Consider the following 4,482-nt stretch of genomic DNA (forward strand, 5'->3'; position numbering starts at 1 on the left):
TCAATGAGATCAATGTCAGTCTTTCTGTCTTATAAAACACGAAGACAATTAAGCAAAGAGAAATTGGTAGCAGCAGTAGCATTGGCAGAGTGAGTCATCATCTACAATATTTTTTGGGTAATCCGAAAGGTCCTGGCCTTTCTCCAGGGGCCCCGCGTTAGGTAATAGAACGAGGTCCTGGAGAGAACCAGTCCACAGGGGGTCTCCCATGACACGCTGTGAAATGTGACCTTAATGCTGAGATGGTTGCAGGAATACATTAGGCGGGTCTCTTTTTGTCTTCTTAACTAAGTAACTTTGTCTTTATAAGAGTGACATCCCTTATTATTTAAAATATTCAGCAATGGAGTTTTTATTTAAAAGTGGGCTGAATATATTTCTTTACCTTTACTCTCTGCTAAAATGCCATCAAAATTATAACAGAGATTTAACATGTCCCCAAATCCACAAAGACAAAGAAAACAGAAAGAAAAAAGAAAAAGAAAAAAAGAATTGAGAACAAAACTACAGAGGCTAAAAAGCAAATGGAATGGTGTTAATGGAGTTAGCAGAACCAACAAAGGCAAAAAGCAAGTTGCTTCAACACTGCAGAACTGCCGAAAGGGTGGATGGGTGGTACCAGGTCCCCCTAAAATCAGGATAGCGGTGAGGCTAAAATAAGATAGTTGAAAGTCTATGTGAGGAATAAATGAGACAATTATTAACTGCAGGGAAGAGGACAAGTTATACCAGGCAGGCAATACTCATGGCTTAGCTGCTAATCTTGGTTACGTGGACATTAATAATGCAAACATAGAACGTTAACCTAGCAAACTTATGTACATTGTTAAAAGGGGAGCATCTTAAAAGATCTAAATATTTGTCTTCTATAGTAGAAAATCAAGAGATAACATCTAAAACTGAAAATAAGAATTAGCTGTTTAAGCAGATTTTTTGGGAAAGCAACATATAGGTAAATATTAAAAGAAAACAGCTGAAAGAGTTTAAAATGACTGCTCCCAGAGAGTGCAAAAATTGGATGCATATGTTTTCACAGTGCACCTTGTAGAACTCTGACTTTCACTACTGTGATAGGTATGTTTAACTTAGATAAGAAGTAATATTGTAATAATAAAAACAATAACCACACCTATATGGGTCATAACTTATTTTAATCCTCAAAATAGGTTTATTTTGAGGATTAAAATAAGTTATGACCCATATAATAAGAGGTTAATATCCAAAATTTATAAAGAACTCATACCACTCAACAACACAAAAACAAACAATCCAATTAAAAAATGGGCAGGCCCTAACTGGTTTGGCTCAGTGGCTGAAGCGTTGGCCTGTGGACTCAAGGTCCCAGGTTTGATTCTGGTGAAGGGCATGTACCTTGGCTGTGGGCACATCCCCAGTGGGGGGTGTGCAGGAGGCCACTGATTGATATTTCTCTCTCAAGGATGTTTCTGACTATAAAAAAAACAAAATATATTTTTAAAAAATATTTAAAAAAATAAAATAAAATAATGGGCAGAGAACATGAACAGACATTTCTCAAAAGAGAGCATACAGAGGGCCAACAGACATATGAAAAGATGCTCAATATCACTAGCTGTCAGAGAAATACAAATTAAAACCATAGGACCTATCACCTCACACATGTCAGAGTGGCTATCGTCAAAAAATCCACAAATGACAAATGTTGATGAGGATGTGAAGGAAAGGGAACTCCCATGCTCTGTTGGTGGGAATGCAGACTAGTGCAGCCATTATGGAAAGCAGTACGCAGTTTCCTCAAAAAATTAAAAATGGATCTGCCTTACAACCCAGTAATTCCACTTCTGGGGATATATCCAAAGGAACTCAGTGTGAAAGAATACACTGAGTGGCCAGATTATTATGATCTCTGAATGCATAATAATCTGGCCACTCAGTGTATATCCTATATAATAAAAGGCTAATATGCAAATTATCCCCTTGACCAGGAGTTCGACCAGCAGGCAGGCTGGCCAACCGCCCATGTCCCCTCCCTTTGGCCAAGCTTTCAGATATCATAATAATCTGGCCACTCAGTGTATATGCACCACTATGTCAGGTGCAATGTTATTTACAACTAGAAGCCTGATGCACAAAATTTGTGCAAGGGTAGGCCTTCACAGTCCCAGCTGCCAGAGCCTTTATCGTCCTGGGCCCTCACAGCCCCGGCCGCCTCGAGGTCCCACTCCCTGCCCACACTCGCCTTGGCCTGGTGCTGTCTGAGTCTGCCACCACACACCCCTGTTCCCTGGTTCCATGGAACCCACTGATGGATCGCTCCCCAGAAGGTGGCTTGGGCCTCCTTCTTTGGGGTCATTGCAGAGCCCTCCAATTGATCACCCTGCTGGCCGGTGGCCTGGGCCTCCCTCCCTCTGCAGGGCGATCATGGGCGATGGTAGGCCCCCCAGCCAATCACATTGCACCTGCCTTGGCTGGCCTGGAGCCAGTGCGTGTGTCATAGCACGATCGTCCTGATGGTCATTCTGCTGTTCGATCCTTTGGTCAATTTGCATATTATGCTTTTATTATTATAGCTAGCCAAGCTATGGAAGCAGCCTAAGTGCCCATCAACAGATAAGTGGATAAAAAGCCATGGTACACATATAGAAGGGAATGCTACTCATCCATTAAAAAAAAAAAGAATAAAACCTTACTATTTGTGACAGCATGGATGGACCTAGAGGATTTATGCTCAGTGAAAGAAGTCAAAGACAAATACCATATAATTTCACTCATATGGGGAATCTAAAGTATAAAATAAATAAGCAAATGAAATTGAAACAGACTCATAGATACAGAGAGAGAACTGGTAGCTGCTGGAGGGGGGGAGGGATTGGAGGGTTGAGTGAAAGAAGTGAAGAGACTAAGAAAGCACAAACTGATAGTTACAAAATAGTCATGGAGAAGTAAGTCAAGTGTAGGAAATATATATTGTGACAACTATGAGTGGTGCCAGTTGGGGGCCTGGGAATATTGAGGAGAACACTATGTAAAGCATGTGATTATCTAACTGCTAAGCTGTACACCAAAACCAATATAAAATGAAATTAAGGAAAAAAAATTTTAAGACTAAGATATGACCTAGTCACCTTTTAAATATTAAATTCTTAAATTCTTTTTTCATTAAATAGCTTAAAACCTAAAAAAAGAATGAAGTATAAAATTCTAATCCCAGAAGTTCTACCTCATAATAAGTGCTCAATATATGTTAGTTGTTTATTATTGTTGACATGAAATAATTTTAAATGGTAAGCAATAAAGAAAAGTACAAAGAAAAAGCAATGAACTAAAAATCCCAATATCTAATAATAAATTGGGTGACCTTTATTTTAAGCATCTTTCCATTTCTATATACAAATTGAGGAAATAGAGGGATGGATTAAAGTATAGATAAATAGATAAAAGTAATTTTATATGATCATGACATGTGTGTTACTTTTTAAATCTTTTTTTTTAAAAAAAACAGCCAGGACAGGTTTGGCTCAATGGATAGAGCGTCGGCCTGTGGACTGAGGGGTCCCAGGTTCGATTTCGGTCAGGGGCATGTACCTGGGTTGTGGGCGCATCCCCAGTGGGGGGGGTGCGGGAGGCGGCTGATCGGTGTTTCTCTCTCATCGGTGTTTCTAACTTTCTATCCCTTTCCCTTCCTCTCTGTAAAGAATCAATAAAATATATTTAAGAAAATAAATAAATAAAAAATAAAAATAAAAAAACAAAATTTTAGCATTAGCCAGTTTGGCTAAGTGGATAGAGCATCAACCTGTGGACTGAAGCATCCCGGGTTCGATTCCAGTCAAGGGCACATACCTTGGTTGCAGGCTTCTCCCCAACTTGGCCCTTGTCCGGGTGTGTGCAGAAGGCAACCAATTAATGTGTTCCTCTCACGTCAATGTTTTGCTCTGTCTTTCCCTCTCTCGTCCACAATCCCTAAAAATCAATGGAAAAATATCCTTGGGTGAGGATTAACAACAACAATAACAAACACACAAAGCAATTTTAGATTTTTAGAAAAGTTGCAAAGATAGTACAGAGTTCCCCTATATCCTTTTTACCCAGGTTAACATTTTGCATGACCGTGGAATATTTATTAAAACTAAGAAGTTAAATATCTGTGCAATTCTATTAATTAAACTTTGACTTTAATCGGGATCGCCCAGTTTTTTCATTGATGTCTTTTTTTCTGTCTAGGATCAATTCCACACTGCATTTAGTCACTGTCTCCATTGCCTCCTTCAGTGACAGTTTCTTCATCTTTCTTTGTTTTTCCTGTTGTTGATACTTTTGAAGAATACTGTTCAGATAATTTATAGACCACTCCTCAATTTGAATTTGTCTGATGTTTCCTCATGATTAGAGCAGGGAATATGAATTTTGGGAAAGAATAGCACTTTGGTGAAGGTTTTTTCTTACTGCATCCTATCAAGGTACATGATATCGAAATGACTTCTTATACTTGGGCCTTTAACC

The sequence above is a fragment of the Pipistrellus kuhlii genome, unplaced genomic scaffold (assembly GCF_014108245.1).
Source record: "Pipistrellus kuhlii isolate mPipKuh1 unplaced genomic scaffold, mPipKuh1.p scaffold_m20_p_9, whole genome shotgun sequence".
In the NCBI taxonomy this organism is placed as follows: Eukaryota; Metazoa; Chordata; class Mammalia; order Chiroptera; family Vespertilionidae; genus Pipistrellus; species Pipistrellus kuhlii.